Source organism: Carex rostrata, chromosome 17 (assembly GCF_964058835.1).
Source record: "Carex rostrata chromosome 17, lpCarRost1.2, whole genome shotgun sequence".
Lineage (NCBI taxonomy): Eukaryota > Viridiplantae > Streptophyta > Magnoliopsida > Poales > Cyperaceae > Carex > Carex rostrata.
In genome coordinates, this window is record NC_135934.1 from 4,569,214 (window position 1) to 4,588,624 (window position 19,411).

Consider the following 19,411-nt stretch of genomic DNA (forward strand, 5'->3'; position numbering starts at 1 on the left):
ATTAAGAATTTTATGTACGTTATTATTAATATTTTTGTTATTAGATATAATTAGTTGTACTTTTAAATATTTTTGTCAATGAAACCTGTCAAAATCGCAATGAATTTTAAGTACAGTAATTGATTACGGATTGAATAAAAACATAGAAAAAATCAGGCCAATGTAACCCATGTAGACCCCCTATTTGCAACTTATTTTATTGTTTTTTATTTTTTAGACAAATTCTTTAATTATGTATTACAAAAGGTTGCTTTTGGATTAACAAAATATCCATTGTTTATCCGTATTAACATAGATGTGATTAATAAAAGGAAATTTATTTGCTTCAATCAACAATTCAACACAAACTATTGTAATATTTTCATCAAACAAACTAATTCTCCTGATCTCCATCCCACTCTACCCCTATTCTTCCGTGGGAGGTGACTCATGGTGAGGCACTTCACCTGGTAGCACCATCTTCTTCCCGATCCCTTTCTAATACTCTCATCCCCATGAAAAGAGAGACCACAGAGACCAGATCTGTTTCTCGTTCCCTTTGACCACAGAGACCATCTTCTTCTCGATTCTCTTGCTTCCAAGAGACAGACCTTGTCAGATCGTCTTTATTTCTATTTGCTGGTATCTCTCTCTTTCTCTTCACGACAAGACTATGGCTGAGTTACTTAACTTTTGTTTTCACCTAGTTTGTTTAAATTTGGCACAGCATCTGGAATTCTACCTGAGCTTGCACACTGTATTTTAGGTTCTTGAACTCATAGAGAGCCCGAATATATCACATCATTACTTAAAAATAAATGTAAAACGAGGAAAAATATGAGCAATTTGTCCAAAAGTTTCATCATTGTACACCGATTTCTCTTTTTGTCGAATAAGAATAGGTATATCAAAACGAGGAAATCAAACCACTATTCTTTGATTTAATTTTCCTTGAGGCAATTAGGATATCACATTATTTATTTTAAACCTCTCTACTATTTCAAACTTAGGTAGTATTGTTTGAACTGGAAGACTCTACAAAAGAAATTATCGTTTGCTCTCAGGCAAAATCTTTTAACTGTAATGTCCTGCAATTTTAATTTGCAAGAATTTCAACATATTTGTCGCATGTCATCCATCTTACAGTACTTTGTTAATGAAATGAGTCCTTTTGACTTTTGGATGGTAATTAGCGTGCATGCTAAAAATTGGTTGGTGTTCCTTGCTATATGACTATATGATTTGAAATTCTAAACAAAGAATAACACCATGAAGAATAACAACATGAAGATTGGTCCCTTACTGGTACAGATTTGATACTGACAAGAGTGTTTCCCCCGTAACCAATTTTCTATCTCTCGCTAGACCCAGTTTTAACAATGGTGACGGTAGTGCGCTCAATGATCATAGGATTCTCACTGGACCTTCACAAAGAAGGCACAGTTTCTTCAGCAATGATGTTCAGTGATCAGATTTGCAGGAAGGCTCCATTTTTTTTTTATAAAGGCTACCTCTCGTGAACCGAGCAAGTATGATCGCCTCAATCCAGAGGAGAAGACAGCAAGTATTAATTGTAAGATACTTATGGCTTATTAAATATTTTATCAACTCATGCAAACATGCCCAAGAGGCAGGGCTTTATTATCGACAACAATAGATTACACACTAAATTTGAATATATAGTAAACAATTTATTACATATCATGATAGTAACAAATCTATACCAAATTATTTCCTAATTAATAATAAAATTATTGCTTAGTTGCTATTGGAGAACTGAGCCTGGAGCCAGTCAACAGTCTTCTTATCAAGTTGGAATGCCTTGGCTAGCACATCATCTGAAATAGGTAGGTTTGACCCGAAGACTGCCTTTGCAATAGTGATCAAGCCTGGGTTTTGGCTACTCAGACCCGCAAATGCAACAGCAGGGACATTTCCAATGTTGAATTGGAAATGGATGAGTCCCTTGGGAAAAACAAACACATCACCCTTGTTCAGCACCTTGGAAAAGAGCTTGAAATCGGGGGCTGACGTCACAAAACCAACATAGAGAGTGCCCTCCATGACGGTGAGCACTTCAGTTGCTCTGGGGTGGGTGTGTGGAGGGTTGAGGCCGTCATTGGGTGCAAAGTCGAGACGAGCAATGGAAATTCCCAGGGTGTTGAGTCCGGCAATTTTTTGGACATTGACTAGAGTGACGTTTGACCCGGGATTCTTACTTGTGTCGCCAGCCTTGTCGAGGCCTGAGAAAAAGAAGTCTTCTGGTTTCACATCCATTGGGTTCTTGCAAGCTAAACCGTTCACAATTACTGTAGAGCAATTGTCAGCAACACAAAAATCTTGAAGTGGGCTGGGGTCAGAAGCAAATGCTTGAGATGAGACCAAGGCAAGCAAAGTGAAGAGAAAAAGTGTACTGGAAGCCATTTCTTTCAAGTATCTAAACTTGTGTTAGCTTGTGATTTATGTAGGCAAATTCGTATTTGGTTATACAATGACCAATGCTTGTATTGGTATTTATAGTAGTGGGTGCTTGAAGAATTCCTCACGATTTGGAAATAAAATAATTGAAGCTTTTGTGGCTAATTTGTCCAGGTTAATTTGAAATGTTCTCTGTGAATTGGTCAAAGGCTAAAGTTTTATATATGTTAGTGTACTTTGGCTTATTAAATCATAAATAGGAGATGATGGGGTCAATTAAAGATGTAGACAAGTTCAATCTGAGGTATATCCCTCTAATAAACAAAGTGTTTTCAAATATATCGTCCCGCTCTTTCGAATGAATCAATCACCTATTTAATTTTTTGTGGGACCTCAATTCCGAAATTTTTATTCATAGGAAATATATTAAATAAATATTGTTTTCTGGGACCTCAATTCCGAAATTTTTATTAATAGGAAATATATTAAATAAATATTGAGATTAGATAATGCTTTTGAGATATAGGGAAACCGTTATGGTTTATCACGGCCTCTGGCCGTTATGGTTTATCACGGCCTCTGGCCGTTATGGCTTATCACGGCCAGAGTTAGCACTTAATTAACAAGATTAACCATTCTAATTGAATCATAAAAAAAACCGGAAAAAAAAAACCTGTCCGCGTTAGATTGGAACGGCCAGAGGAAAAAAAAAATCTATGTCCGTGATGACAGTAACGGCCAGGGGAAAAAATAAATATTTTTTTTTCTTCACCTCTGGCCGTGATGGGCTATCACGGCCAGCCCTTTTTTTTTTCTTTCTTTCTGCCTCTAGCTGTGATAGATAGTAACGGTCAGGGTTTTTTTTTCCGGTTTTTTTCTTGCGCGGTTCAGTTAGAATGGATGATGATTAATTAAGTGTTAATGCTGGCCGTTGATAGGGCCATGTTCCCAAGGCCCTCATAGCCTCAATCTGGACCATGAACAAGGCCGGGATTAGGACCTCATTCTGCGAGGCCAACGCGGGACACAATGCAAAGTCCATGATTGAGGCCCATAATAAGCCGGCCCAGCTACGGCTAAGACAGCCTACACCTCGGGACATAAAGCCCAAAGTCGCCCCTGAGTCAATAACCGCTTATAACTGACAGCCACGTCGGCTACCGACCTCGTCGCTGCCCATACAGCCACGATTACACGATCACATAACCTTATAACTAACTTACGTTCTGGCTTACCTTGGCATGCGTAAGGCGGTACGTAAGTCATACTATATAAGGCCCTTCCTTTCACAGGAGAAGGGCGAACTTGAAGCTGCTCCAGCTTACACACACACACACATACTTATCTCAGGAATTAGACAGGTTAGAGTGAAATTATTTCCGAGATCTTCCCTCAGCCTTGGAAGCCCCCCCTGCGACTTCCGAGATCAGAGATCGTCCTCAGATCTCCCGAGCACAATCACTACTCGGCCTGCGATCCCAAGAAGGACGAGCCTAATCTAAGCCCATTTTAGCATACCACTATCCCCAGATAACCCGTATCAGCCGTGATAAGCCATAACGGCCATAAATTGGCAAAAGGCTTGTATGCCAAAAATTTGGGGAGGCATGGGAATCAGTAATCTAAACTTCACTAATGTAGCGTTGCTCTTGAGATGGTGGTGGAAGGCTTACCACCATCCTACTGGTTTATGGCATGAGATACTTCACAAATTAAAAAAGAAAACCGTGTCAGGATGTTAATTAATGGTCCATTATTTTGCAAAAAATCAGTTCCTTTTTTTGGTCACAGCTTCAAGGGATTAAATACTATTTTCATTCAGCACAACTTGGCAAGTGGGGGATGGAAATGGGATCTCATATTGGTTTGACTCTTGGCAAGGTCTACCAATTTCATGGCAAGATACAGCAACCATACAAGAATCACAAATCTCCCTTAGAGAAGCATGTTCGAGGATAAACCAAATTGATCCTACATATCAGGCACTGGTCCAGATTTCTTTCAATTCAGAGAGAGATCAGATTAGCTGGAGATGGGGAAAAAAGGGGGAATATACATCAAAATCAACCTATAGCATGCTGATGATGGGAGGAAAGATCAGGTGACCGTTCCTCTACATTTGGTCTACAAAGGTGCCTCCATAGGTTAGAATCTTTGCATATCTATTGCTGCAAGAAAAAATCCTAACAAGAGATGTTTTAAGAAGAAGAGGAATTATTACTGACATGAACTGTGTCAATTGTGGCAATTGCCCTGTGGAATCCATTCTACACTTGGCATTCTTGTGTCCGTTTGCAACAGAGATTTGGTTTCACCTGTGTTGCCTACTAGGTAAACCAATATTCAAAATCGCAACATCAGTGCATGAGATATGGTTTGCCTCCTGGGAGATGGTCAAGTGGATGGAAGAATCAAGAAAAAAGAATGGGCTGCCAAATTCATTTGCACCATTTGGAATATTTGGAAGAGGCGAAATGGTCATATATTTAGAGAACAACAGGTTTCTGCTGAGTCACTGGCTTATAAAATTCTACATGAGATTGAGCTATGGAAAAAAAATTGCTAGCATAAATGTTTTTTATTATTATTTTTTTTTATAGTGGTTCTTATAGTGTTTTTCTTATCGATATGGTGCTGTGCAAAAACTGGTGTTTGCAACTATGTAGACAGCTAACAAACTACTATCCTGTATGCTTTTAAGTTATTTCTCTAATAAAATAGAAATGGCAGCTTCTGCCAGATTATAAAAAAAAAGAATACAAATTAAACATTAATAGGTTAATTTTATTGATTTAACTATTACTAGTAATTTCTAATTCGGCGTGTATTTGGTAAGACTACTGCAAGAAGTTAATACAAGTGCCAAATTAATTGGTAACTCTAATTTGCTTTTTTTTTTTTTGCAACCATATATATATATATATATATATATTTTTTTTTTTTTAATTTTTTTTTTTTTTTTAATTTGAGGTGTTGTGAATTGCACAGGAGAATCTATAATCCCTAAATATATACCTGAAGTGGGAGAATGTTGATCAGCTTGCCATGTTCGTACTTCGTAGCTATGAGCCGGTCCCACATCCCCAGGCAGGCCCCAGCCTAAAACCCTTTGAGCTGAGGAGTTGTCAGAATGAAACACATTGTTACTCCTCTCCCGCCATATTGCATCGAGGCAAAGAAAGTGCGAGTAAATAAATTAAAAAAAAAAGGCTATTGTATCTCCATTAAGTACGTAGATGTCTTCATTCACCAATGATTGTGATTAACAGATGGAAATTCGGACTGAATATCAATGCTCCAATTGCATAGTCTGCCATTTTTTTTTATTAAATGCATCTTTTTGGTGTGTTTTTCTATATTTATTTTGATACAAACTCGTTACTGCACACGATTTAGTCAGAATTAAAATTAATATCTTGCATTCTTAGTTGGCTAAGTAAATAGAACATACGACAAAAATTGATGTCTTACCTTTTTATCTCCTTCAATACATATAATTCCACTTATAAGGAATAGAAAATATATATATCCACTATCAAATTTTCTAAGGAAAAAGAATAGTGAAAAATATTCGTGGGTTTCAAAATATTGCTTTTTAATTAAAAATACTACAATTAATATCGCTTTCTCTATCAAAATCGGATGTTCAAAATATTTGAGGATTTTTTAGTATTTAAGAAGCAGACGAATGGTCATAATGCATTTAGAATTATAAATTTGATGGTCTATAATTTTTATAAAAAAATACACACAAAATTAAAAATATTGCTTCTTCTATTGAAAAGTATAATTAACATAAAAAAAACATTCTCTCAAAATAATCTATAAGTATCTTTTTTTTTTCCTCTTTATATATTTAATGCAATTTAAAGTAAATAAAAAGAAGAAGAAGATGATTCAAATGCCTCCATTTTTTGTGTTTTCGTCATGTCTTCATTTTTAAAATCTTAATAACTCAAAATTAAATTATAAAATTAAAAATAAAACGCTAGATAATATCTATGTGCTCAAATTTTTTTTATCACATTTCGGTTTTCTTTTTATGTGAATCAATAAGTTGAAAAATCAACGTCTAAATATTATCCACATTAATACGTTTTTACAAGCTCTTGATGACAACCAAAACAAAGTTGAAAATGTCATAATTTTTTAGACGTACATAGATAAAATAATGTAGATCATATCAACGGTTTTATTTTGACCTTTAAGTTTTAAATTTTGAGTTATTAAAGTTTTTAAAAATAGATGCGTGATAGAAGAAAAAAATGGAGACATTTTTTTTTAATGTTAGCGACTTTAAATGCTTACTAACAATTCGATTGATAAAAAACGTATTTACAACGAGTCAAGCGACTCTAATTCCTAAATCTAATCCTTTATTCTCACGAAATTCTCTAAATTACTCAAAATTACTCTAATCGCCCTTATTCACTCTCTAAATTCTTAGATCTACTTTTTAACTAGATATACTCTTCTAATCCTACTTATATATACTTATAATCACTCTAATGCCTTAATCTTCATCTCGATCCACGACCGAATCCGCTCTTCCGACTGCCGCTGCACTCCGACGACCGGATCTACTCATCATCGTGCTTCGATCAAGATGAGAACTCTACGCTCCGAACTCCAACGATACCGCGCTCTCGGCTCTGATCGAGTCCGCTCGGTTCCCTCCTCTCTCTATCATTCTCCTCTTCGCTCAAAGAAATAGAGCCGAACGAAAGAGAGAGAAGGGCATGATGCGTCGGAAATGAGATCTACAAGTAGTAAAAAAAAAAAAAATGAATATGGAATGTGGGTTGGAGAGGAAGGAGAGGAGGGATTAGGTTAAATATATCTATTAATTTTTTCAAAATAGAGACATTTGAACCGTTCTCAGAAAAGAAATGTACTGATTCTGCTTGATTGGAACCAATAAAAAGATAACAATTAATTGTTAACAGATTGACAAGATCTACGTGCTGTATCAACGCACTTTTCTACGGCGTACATGTTTGACTTCTACATGGAGGTCTCAGCAAAGCAACAGCTGTGAAATTGTCACCATCTTTAATCGAAAAACAGATTGCTTCATCCGATAGAGCGAGACAATCTATTTGAAAACACTTTGTTAATTAGTATATACCTATGGTTGAAGTTCTCTGCGTCTAAAATTGAACTCAATTGTCTCCATCTTCGACCCCATTCCATCAACTCCCTTTTAATAGGCCAATGTACACTAAGATAAAAACCTTAGCCCTTGACCAATTCACAGATAACATTTCAAAGCAGGAAAAATCGCCAAAAGCTTGAGTACTTAATTACTTTTATTTTCAAACCACGAGGAACTCTTCAAGCACCCACTACTATAAATAACCATACAAGCATTGAACATTGTATAACCAAATACCAATTTGCAATTTGCCTACATAAAACACAAGCTAACACAAGTTTAGATACTTGAAAGTAATGGCTTCCAGTACACTTTTTCTCTTCACTTTGCTTGCCTTGGTCTCATCTCAAGCATTTGCTTCTGACCCCAGCCCACTTCAAGATTTCTGTGTTGCTGACAATAGCTCTATGATATTTGTGAACGGTTTAGTTTGCAAGAACCCAGCTTATGTGCAACCAGAAGACTTTTTCTTCTCAGGCCTCGACAAGGCTGGCGACACAAGTCAGAATCCCGGGTCAAACGTCACCCTAGTAAATGTCCAAAAAATTGCCGGACTCAACACCCTAGGAATTTCCATTGCTCGTCTCGACTTTGCACCCAATGGCGGCCTCAACCCACCGCACACCCACCCCAGAGCAACTGAAGTGCTCACCGTCATCGAGGGCACTCTCTATGTCGGTTTTGTGACGTCAGCCCCGGATTTCAAGCTCTTTTCCAAGGTTTTGAACAAGGGTGATGCGTTTGTTTTTCCCAAGGGACTCATCCATTTCCAGTTCAACATTGGACATGTACCTGCTGTTGCATTTGCGGGTCTGAGTAGCCAAAACCCAGGCTTGATCACTGTTGCAAAGGCAGTCTTCGGGTCAAACCTACCTATTTCTGATGATGTGCTAACCAAGGCGTTTCAACTTGATAAGAAGACTGTTGACTGGCTCCAGGCTCAGTTCTCCAATAGCAACTAAGAAATAATTTTTTTTATAAATTAGGAAATAATCTAGTATAGATTTAATATGATATGTAATAAATTGTTTACTATTCAAATTTAATGTGTAATCTGTTATTGTCAATAATAATACCCTGCCTCTTTGGCATGTGTGAATGATCAGATAAATGTTTCAATAGCCATAAATATCTTGCAAGGTTTGTTAATACTTACTGTTGTTGCCTCTGGATTGAGGCGATCGCACTTGCTTGGTTCATGAGAGGTGCCTTCACAATAAATGAAGCCTTCCAGCACTTCTGATCACCGAACAACATTGCTGAAGAAGCTGTGCCTTCTATGTGAAGGTGGAGTGAGCAGTCTATAATCACTGAGCGTGCTACTATCACCATTGTGAAGAAATCGGGCAGTTATATAGAAACTGGGTCTAGAGAGAGGTAGAATTTTTTTAACAAGGAACGTCAAACAATTTTTAGCATGCATGTTAATTACCATCCTCAAGTCAAAAGGACTAATTTCATTATTTATCATCCACGACATACTGTGAAACGACATGCATCAAATATGCTCAAATTGTCATAAATTAAAATTGCGGGACACTACAGTTAAAGATTTTGCATCAGAGCACTTGATATAAGATATATTTATTTTGTAGAGTTTGCTTATTCAAAGAATACCACCTAATTTTGAAATAGTAGAGATATATAATTAAAATAGATAATGTGGACTCCTAATTGCTTCCAGGAAAATTAATTAGGAGGGTAATTTGATTTCCTCAATTTGATGCACCTACTCTTATCCATAAGTGGAAACCTCATACAAGGATAATAAAGTTTTGGGGTTCTACAAAAAAAAAAAAAAAAAGCACTATGCACAATAATGATATTTTTGGACAAATTGCTCTTAATTTCCGCCTTTTACTTTTCTTTTAAAAAATGTGATATATTCGGGCTCTCTACGAGTTCAAGAATCTGAAATTAAGTGCGCAAATCTCAAACAGGATTCCAGGTTCTGAGCCTAATTTACACAAATTAGGTGAAAACTAAAGTTAAGAAGACCAGCCATAGTCGTGAAGAGAGATAGACAGAGAGAGATACCAGGTGAGGTGCCTCGTCATGGGAGTGAAAGAATAGAGAAGACAAGTAATGAGAAACTGTGATATCCCTTGAACGGGGATGAGAGTGTTAGAAAGGGATAGAGAGAGGCCAGAGAGCAGTGGTGGCACTAGGTGAGTGCGTATCCTCTGAGATATCTCATATTTTGCGTGGGATAATTAAAGCTCTCTACATGCAGCAAAGCAATGCCCTTTATGAATCACACTTCTTTAAAAGCCAATTGAAAGGAACATTGCAATTTTGTCATTGCTTTATGGTCAGAAAAATAGGAGATGGTAGCACGATTAATTTCTGGGATGAAGATTGGGGAGAGCAGATTTTAAAAGAAAGATTCAGGGCTTTATACACTTTTGCATGGTGCAAAGACATATCAGTGAAGCAAGTAATGTGTACTCAAAATATTGGTAGCTTGTTCAGACCAGTAACTACACATCAAGCAATCTCTGAATTGCAAATTCTGATCCAAATTGTGGTGCAAGCAAGAATGACAGCATCTCAAGGTTTACTTGATGATGCAATATGGAAGGGACAATCCACTGGCATGTTCTCGGTTAGGTCTGCGTATTTTTTGCTAAAAGATGGACATCGAGGAAGAAGTCCTTTGCATAGATTATGGAAGTTAACAGCACCACCTCGTTTCAAAATCTTCGGATGGCTACTTCTATTAAACAGGGTATTAACCACTGAAAATCTTAACAGGAGAGGTTTTAATTTTGTCAGTATTTGCTACTTATGCCGAGCAGAACAGGAGACCACAATACACCTGTTTAGATATTGTATAATTGCAAGACAGGTATACAATCGGGTCCTCAATTCAGACATGCTACATTGCAGTACGCAACTGTTCCATGACGTGGATTATGCAACTTTGCTGATTGACGGAAGTAAGCCGAAGGAACTCAGAGAATTAGTGCTCATCACTTTGTTTATACTATGGAGGGAGCGTTGTACAAGATTGTTCAGAAAGCGTTCAAAGTCGGTTGAAGAATTGACGGAAGAAGTGAAAACCCAGTGGAATTATACAAATCAAAGAAGATTGAGATGATTAAGAAGATCATCATGTTTCTGTTATGTTCTAGGTTTTTTTTTTTTTTTTTTTTGGCAATCACATGTATATCCATCAGAGGGTTATTTCTCACAATCCTCAACAAACAATGTAACCAATTGCGGTTAATAAAATAGAAGCACGACTCCTATTCTTACTCAAAAAAAAATATTTTGCGTCAGATATATATATACTAATATTAATTATAGATATTGTATACATGAGAAGTAACAGAATTATATACAAGTTTCATCATTCATTAAATTGCTTAAAATTTATAACAATTCATATTGATCGGAATATAAGAAACTATTAAGTGATATTAAAATTATATAGAAATTTATAGACAGAAAGTTTTAAGAATTAGCAACTTGTTTATAAAAAAAAAATTTACTTGAGACGGTATTTTTCTAAGGTTGTCAATTTAAATTATTTTTAGTGAATTCAAACTCTACTTTTTCTTTTTGATCTGACTCATGCAATCTGAAAGTGCTGCAGTGTCGTGGCACAGAGCTAAATGATTAACCTGACTGTTCATAAGGCCGAGTGATGCTGTTGCCTTGGTCGATAATACAAGAATGATTTCGTGGATTCCAATTAATTTTCTCACGAGAATAAAGAGGGGAATTAGCTATACATTTTAGATCCACTTCATCTAGAAAGAATACATATTCTCGTATCATCGTAGAGGCTATCCTGGAAGGCGACCACATTAATTATACCTTAATTATCTAAAAGGGGCCCTTGTTTATATATTTAATGCAATCTAATGTACTAAAAAAAAATGTAATCTCCTGCATGTCTACGTAATTCACATTTGACTATTGTACACTAATTTTGAATGTGATGTTTCATCCAAAAGAGTGGGACCATTCATTTGTAAACCCTTTGTTAATTAGAATATATATCTCAGATTGAAGTTGTCTTCATCTTTGACCCCATCCCATACCTCCCATTAATTTAATGACCAAAGTATACTAAGATAAAACTTTAGCCCTTGACCAATTCACATTGAACATCTCAAAGCTGGACTAATTAGCCAAAAGCTTAACTTATTTTATTCCCAAATCATAAGAAACTCTTCAAACACTCACTAGAATCCTATGATCATTGAGTGCACTACTGTCACCATTGTTAAAACTGGGTCTAGCGAGAGACAGAAAATTGGTTAGGGGGGACAACACTCTCGTCAGTATCGAATCTGTACCTGTAAGGGACCAATCTTTCTGTTGTTATTCTTTGTTTAGAATTTCAAATCATATAGTCATATAGCAAGGAACACCAACCAATTTTTAGCATGCACGCTAATTACCATCCAAAAGTCAAAAGGACTCATTTCATTAACAAAGTACTGTAAGATGGATGACATGCAACAAATATGTTGAAATTCTCGCAAATTAAAATTGCAGGACATTACAGTTGAAAGATTTTGCCTGAGAGCAAATGATAATTTCTTTGTAGAGTCTTCCGGTTCAAACAATACTACCTAATTTTGAAATAGTAGAGATGTTAAAAATAAATAATGTGATCTCCTAATTGCCTCAAGGAAAATTAAATCCAAGGATAGTGGTTTGATTTCCTCGTTTTGAAGTACCTATTCTTATCAATTAAAAAGAAACCTCATACAAGGATAGGTTCCTTGGGGTTCAACAAAAAGAGAATCGGTGTACAATGATGAAACTTTTGGACAAATTGCTCATATTTTTCCTCCTTTTACTTGTATTTTTAAGTAATGATGTGATATATTCGGGCTCACTACGAGTTCAAGAAGCTAAAATAGAGTGTGCAATCTCAGGAAGAATTCCAGATGCTGTGCCAAATTTAAACAAACTAGGTGAAAACTAAAGTTAAGTAACTCAGCCATAGTCTTGTCGTGAAGAGAAAGAGAGAGATACCAGCGAAGAGAAATAAGAACGATCTGACAAGGTCTCTCTTGGAAGCGAGAGAATCGAGAGGAAAGGGAACGAGAAACAGATCTGGTCTCTGTGGTCTCTCTTTGCACAGGGGTGAGAGTATTAGAAAGGGATCGGGAAGAAGATGGTGCTACCAGGTGAAATGCCTTGCCATGGGTCACCTCCCACGGAAGAATTAGAGGGGTAGAGTGGGATGGAGATCAGGAGACTTAGTTTGTTTGATCAAAATATTACAATAGTTTGTGTTGAACTGTTGATTACTTGATTGAAGCAAATAAATTTCCTTCAATTAATCAACTCTATGTTGATACAGATAAACAATGGCTATTTTGCTAATCCGAAAGCAACCTTTTCCAATACATAATTAAAGAATGTCTAAAAAATAAAAAAAAAACAATAAAATAAGTTGCAAATAGGGGTATAAAAGGGTTGCATTGGCCTGATTTTTTCTATGTTTTTGATTCAATCCGTAATCAATGACTGTAATTCATTGAATCCTCTTTTTCAAGTGGCCAGATCTTGCAATTTTGACAGTTTTCATTGACAAAAATATTTGAAAGTACAACTAATTATATCTAATAACAAAAATATTAATAAAAACAACGTACATAAAATTCTTAACTAGAATATTAAAGCAATAATATTCATACAGTAGCATTCTATACAATCCAACACAATATATATTAACTAGAAATAAGAGATTATTCATTCAATAACACCATAATAAAATAATAAACAATCAAATCATTTTAAGTAAAATAAATACAAATATATTTCAATGATGGATAAGCATAATTCAATTTAAAAATTACGTTGATTCAAAATATAATTTACTGCTCTTTCAAAAATTATGAGGGATATATATTTAATTATATTATGCAATCGGATCGGGTTTTAACTGATGTGCTTAATGGAGAACTAATCAAAAGATAGTAATGCTGCTATCATATTGACAAGTTCTACGTACTAAACCAACTTTTCTACGTGGTACATGTTTGACTAGTAAATGGTAAGGTCCCAGCAAAGCAACATATGGGATGCTACATCCGAAAGAGTGGGATCATTACTTAAAAACACTTTGTTAATTAGATTACATACCTGAGATTGAAGTTGTCTACATCTTTGACCCCATCCCATCATCTCCCATTAATTTAATGGCCAAAGTATAATAACATAAAACTTTATCCCTTGACCAATTCACAGAGAACATTCCAAAGCTGGACTAATTAGCCAAAAGCTTAACTTATTTTATTTCCAAATCGCAGGGAACTCTTCAAGCACCCACTACTATAAATAACCATACAATCTTTGGTCATTGTATAACCAAATAGCCTTTTGCAATTTGCCTACATACATCACAAGTTAACAAAAATTTAGATACTTGAAAGAAAATGGCTTACTGTTCATTTTTTCTCTTCACTTTGCTTGCTTTGGCATGCTCTAAAGCATTCGCTTCTGACCCTAGCCCACTTCAAGATTTCTGTGTTGCTGACAATAGCTCTACAGTAACTGTGAACGGTTTAGTTTGCAAGAACCCAGCTGATGTGAAACCAGAAGACTTCTTCTTCGCAGGCCTCGACATGGCTGGCGACACAAGTAAGCATCCCGGGTCAAATGTCACCCTAGTCAATGTCCAAAAAATTGCCGGACTCAACACCCTGGGAATTTCCATTGCTCGTCTCGACTTTGCACCCAACAGCGGCCTCAACCCACCACACACCCACCCCAGAGCAACTGAAGTGCTCACCGTCATGGAGGGCACTCTCTATGTCGGTTTTGTGACGTCATCCCCCGACTTCAAGCTCTTTTCCAAGGTGTTGAACAAGGGTGATGCCTTTGTTTTTCCCAAGGGACTCATCCATTTCCAGCTCAACATTGGAAATGTCCCTGTCGTTGCATTTGCGGGTCTGAGTAGCCAAAACCCAGGCTTGATCACTGTCGCAAAGGCAGTCTTCGGGTCAAACCTACCTATTTCTGATGATGTGCTAACCAAGGCGTTTCAACTTGATAAGAATACTGTTGACTGGCTCCAGGCTCAGTTCTCGAATAGCAACTAAGAAATAATTTTTTTATAAATTAGGAAATAATCTGGTATAGATTTGTTACTAACATGATATGTAATAAATTGTTGGGATCGACTAACAGTCCCCTAGTTCAGTCCCCTATCTGTCCCCCGCACTAAAAGACAAAAAAAAATAGTTAAAACGTGCTAACTACTACCAAAGAGCAATATTAATGCTATTTTATTAATAGTCAAAACGTATAGTATTCATACCTACGGATTTATAGTATTCATACTTATTATCAGAACTATTTGTCATATGTAAACACAAGTTGGAGGGGACCAGTAACGACCAGGGGGACCGCTGACGTCTTGTGACAGTCTGGATTGGGGACCGCAACCGCCTGAAAGTGACATTTGCCAAGATTGGAGACCACTACAGCGAATCTATATATTATTCATATCTAAATAAAGAAGTATTCATATCTAAACAAATGAAGTATTCATACTGGCGATTACGAAGTATTCATACATGTTTGAAATAATATACAATTCAAAATTCAAAGTTAGACCCTTCTTCATGCATATCTAACAAATGAAGTATTCATATCAAACTAATGAAGTTTTCATACATGTTTGAAATAATTTATACAATTCAAAGTGAGACCCTTCTTCATGCATATCTCTCTCACCCCACCTCTTCCAAAAAGTATTCATACTGACGATTACGAAGTATTCATACATGTTTGAAATAATTTATACAATTCAAAATTCAAAGTCAGATTCATCTCTCTCACCCCACCTCTTCCAAGAAGTATTCATACTGACGATTACGAAGTATTCATACATGTTTGAAATAATTTATACAATTCAAAATTCAAAGTCAGATTTATCTCTCACCCCACCTCTTCCAAGAAGTATTCATACTGACGATTACGAAGTATTCATACATGTTCGAAATAATTTATACAATTCAAAATTCATTGTCAGATTCATCTCTCTCACCCCACCTCTTCCAATAAGTATTCATATCTAACATGAAGTATGCATATCTAACAAATGAAGTATTCGTATCTAACTAATAAAGTATTCATATGTTCTACTTTGACAACCTTCGTTGGGCTAGCATGGACCCCTCCAATGGTGCACCACGCTCTCCCCGCCGGATCTCGATGGTGCACCGCACTCTCCTTGCCGGATCTTGTCAGATCTCGACGGTGCATCACGCTCTCCTCGTCGGATCTTGACGGTGTAGGAAGAGAAAAGCGCGGAAAAGGAAGCCGCGGAGGAGAGAAAAGGAAGCCTTCGACGCCGATGCAGAGGTCAAGCCGGAGGCCGATGAAGTTTTAGCCGGAGTTCGAGGTGAGAGGAGGCGGAGAGAATCCATGACTGGGGGGCGGAGAGGTTGTTCTTATTTTTTTTCTGAAGGGGATCGAATTGGAAAGAATCAGGGGGATAAAATCATTACTAACTAATTTTGTTAGTTATTAATTAGACAGTTAGGGGGATAGTTAGGGGACTAATATGCGGGGGACAACATCTTTACTCTAAATTGTTTACCATTCAAATTTAGTGTGTAATCTATTATCGTCAATAATAAAACCTTGTCTCTTGGGCATGTTTGCATAAGTGGATAAAAATTTCAATAAACCATAAGTATCTTACAATTAATACTTGCTGTCTTTTCCTCTGGATTGAGGTGATCATACTTGCTCGGTTCATGAGAGGTAGCCTTTATAAAAAAAATCAAAATGGAGCCTTCCAGCACTGAACACAGCATTACTGAAGAAGCCGTGCCTTCTTTGTGAAGGTGCAGTGAGAATTCTATGAACACTGAGCGGAATCTAGTTCAATCACATTAGCTAATTGGGTACAAATTTAGCCCTAATTGATTCCATATTTACAAATTACAATGCTCTTAACTTCTAATTTTAAACCAAATTTGAAGTTTCAAACTTTCACCCACCCACAAACCAGAAAACAAGAAATACCAAATTGATAAATAATACAGTGATTTCTAACCGTTCTTGCTTCAGCACAGAGAGAGAGAGAGAGAGAGAGTCGGAGTTGCTTCAGCGACTTGAGAGAGAGAGAAAAGAGAGCGACTTCAGTCAGTGCCTCAGCGGACTTGATAATGGTGATTTAGGGAATTGGAGCGAGAGCAAGACCGCTAGAGCCGCTAACTGGACTTGACTACTTGAGAGTTGAGAGAGATCAGAAAGGAGCTCTCTACGCGCAGGGGAGGGGAATTGGAGCGACAAGACTATGGCTGAGTTAACTTTAGTTTTCACCTAGTTTGTTTAAATTTGGCACAGCATCTGGAATTCTACCTGAGATTGCACACTGTATTTTAGGTTCTTGAACTCATAGAGAGCCCGAATATATCACATCATTACTTAAAAATAAATGTAAAAGGAGGAAAAATATGAGCAATTTGTCCAAAAATTTCATCATTGTACACCGATTTCTCTTTTTGTCGAATAAGAATAGGTATATCAAAACGAGGAAATCAAACCACTATTCTTTGATTTAATTTTCCTTGAGGCAATTAGGATATCACATTATTTATTTTAAACCTCTCTACTATTTCAAACTTAGGTAGTATTGTTTGAACTGGAAGACTCTACAAAAGAAATTATCAGGCAAAATCTTTTAACTGTAATGTCCTGCAATTTTAATTTGCAAGAATTTCAACATATTTGTTGCATGTCATCCATCTTACAGTACTTTGTTAATGAAATGAGTCCTTTTGACTTTTGGATGGTAATTAGCGTGCATGCTAAAAATTGGTTGGTGTTCCTTGCTATATGACTATATGATTTGAAATTCTAAACAAAGAATAACACCATGAAGAATAACAACATGAAGAATGGTCCCTTACTGGTACAGATTTGATACTGACAAGAGTGTTTCCCCCGTAACCAATTTTCTATTTCTCGCTAGACCCAGTTTTAACAATGGTGACAGTAGTGCGCTCAATGATCATAGGATTCTCACTGGACCTTCACAAAGAAGGCACGGTTTCTTCAGCAATGATGTTCAGTGATCAGATTTGCAGGAAGGCTCCATTGTTTTTTTATAAAGGCTACCTCTCGTGAACCGAGCAAGTATGATCGCCTCAATCCAGAGGAGAAGACAGTAAGTATTAATTGTAAGATACTTATGGCTTATTAAATATTTTATCAACTCATGCAAACATGCCCAAGAGGCAGGGCTTTATTATCGACAACAATAGATCACACACTAAATTTGAATATATAGTAAACAATTTATTACATATCATGATAGTAACAAATCTATACCAAATTATTTCCTAATTAATAATAAAATTATTGCTTAGTTGCTATTGGAGAACTGAGCCTGGAGCCAGTCAACAGTCTTCTTATCAAGTTGGAATGCCTTGGCTAGCACATCATCTGAAATAGGTAGGTTTGACCCGAAGACTGCCTTTGCAATAGTGATCAAGCCTGGGTTTTGGCTACTCAGACCCGCAAATGCAACGGCAGGGACATGTCCAATGTTGAACTGGAAATGGATGAGTCCCTTGGGAAAAACAAACGCATCACCCTTGTTCAACACCTTGGAAAAGAGCTTGAATTCTGGGGCTGAGGTCACAAAACCGACATAGAGAGTGCCCTCCATGACAGTTAGCACTTCAGTTGCTCTGGGGTGGGTGTGTGGAGGGTTGAGGCCGCCATTGGGTGCAAAGTCGAGACGAGCAATGGAAATTCCCAGGGTGTTGAGTCCGGCAATTTTTTGGACATTGACTAGAGTGACATTTGACCCGGGATTCTTACTTGTGTCGCCAGCCTTGTCGAGGCCTGAGAAGAAGAAGTCTTCTGGTTGTACATAATCTGGGTTCTTGCATACTAAACCGTTCACAAATACCATAGAGCTATTGTCAGCAACACAGAAATCTTGAAGTGGGCTGGGGTCAGAAGCAAATGCTTGAGATGCGACCAAGGCAAGCAAAGTAAAGAGAAAAAGTGTACTGGAAGCCATTTCTTTCAAGTGTCTAAACTTGTGTTAGCTTGTGGTTTATGTAGGCAAATTGGTATTTGGTTATACAATTACCAATGCTTGTATAGGTTATTTATAGTAGTGGGTGCTTGAAGAATTCCTCACGATTTGGAAATAAAATAATTGAAACTTTTGTGGCTAATTTGTCCAGGTTAATTTGAAATGTTCTCTGTGAATTGGTCAAAGGCTAAAGTTTTATATATGTTAGTATACTTTGGCCTATTAAATCATAAATAGGAGATGATGGGGTCAATTAAAGATGTAGACAAGTTCAATCTGAGGTATATCCCTCTAATAAACAAAGTGTTTTCAAATATATCGTCCCGCGCGCTCTTTCGAATGAATCAATCACCTATTTAATTTTTCTGGGACCTTAATTACCGTGTACAAGTCAAACATGTGAGACGTGGAAAAGTTGGTGCAGTACGTGGAACTTGTCAATCGGCTAGCAGCAATATATACTATATATTCTCGAACAATATCTGAAGTTCAAACTTATTAAGTTTGATGAAGTCTTTTGATCATAAAAGTTAGGATCAAAATCTGTTGTTATTCTAGTGCTTGATCAGTTTTTCTGTTATCTCTGTTTTTTCAAATCCAGTTATTAAATTGTTTCGAGATACGTGCACATAAAAGTTTTGAAAATCACTTGATCTGAAAATTCTGGACCATCCAAAAACAGTGATTTTCAATAAATCTAAAAAAATAGTAAAAAAAATTTCAAAAAATGTAAAATTTGGTCTCCAAACACATATTAATATGGAGAACAAGAAGAACGGTTCGGATCGACCGTTAGGATTTCAAAACTCGAATATAGAGCCGTA

The 19,411-nt window shown here is 36.6% G+C and overlaps 4 pseudogenes across 3 annotated transcripts; 2 read left to right on the top strand and 2 right to left on the bottom strand.

Annotated features, from left to right (window-relative positions):
• Nucleotides 1–1,578: 1,578 nt before the first annotated feature.
• Nucleotides 1,579–2,625, bottom strand: LOC144568211 (putative germin-like protein 2-1 pseudogene; annotated as a pseudogene). Its single transcript, XR_013515610.1, has one exon. The product of XR_013515610.1 is annotated as a putative germin-like protein 2-1 pseudogene (transcript).
• Nucleotides 2,626–7,555: 4,930 nt separating this feature from the next.
• LOC144568205 (putative germin-like protein 2-1 pseudogene) lies at nt 7,556–8,744 on the top strand (annotated as a pseudogene). The gene has a single exon (XR_013515604.1). The product of XR_013515604.1 is annotated as a putative germin-like protein 2-1 pseudogene (transcript).
• A 4,647-nt stretch (nt 8,745–13,391) lies between these two features.
• On the top strand, nt 13,392–16,194 carry LOC144568206 (putative germin-like protein 2-1 pseudogene; annotated as a pseudogene). The gene is made up of 2 exons (XR_013515605.1): nt 13,392–14,686; nt 16,116–16,194. The product of XR_013515605.1 is annotated as a putative germin-like protein 2-1 pseudogene (transcript).
• A 1,571-nt stretch (nt 16,195–17,765) lies between these two features.
• On the bottom strand, nt 17,766–18,569 carry LOC144568212 (putative germin-like protein 2-1 pseudogene; annotated as a pseudogene).
• Nucleotides 18,570–19,411: the final 842 nt, after the last annotated feature.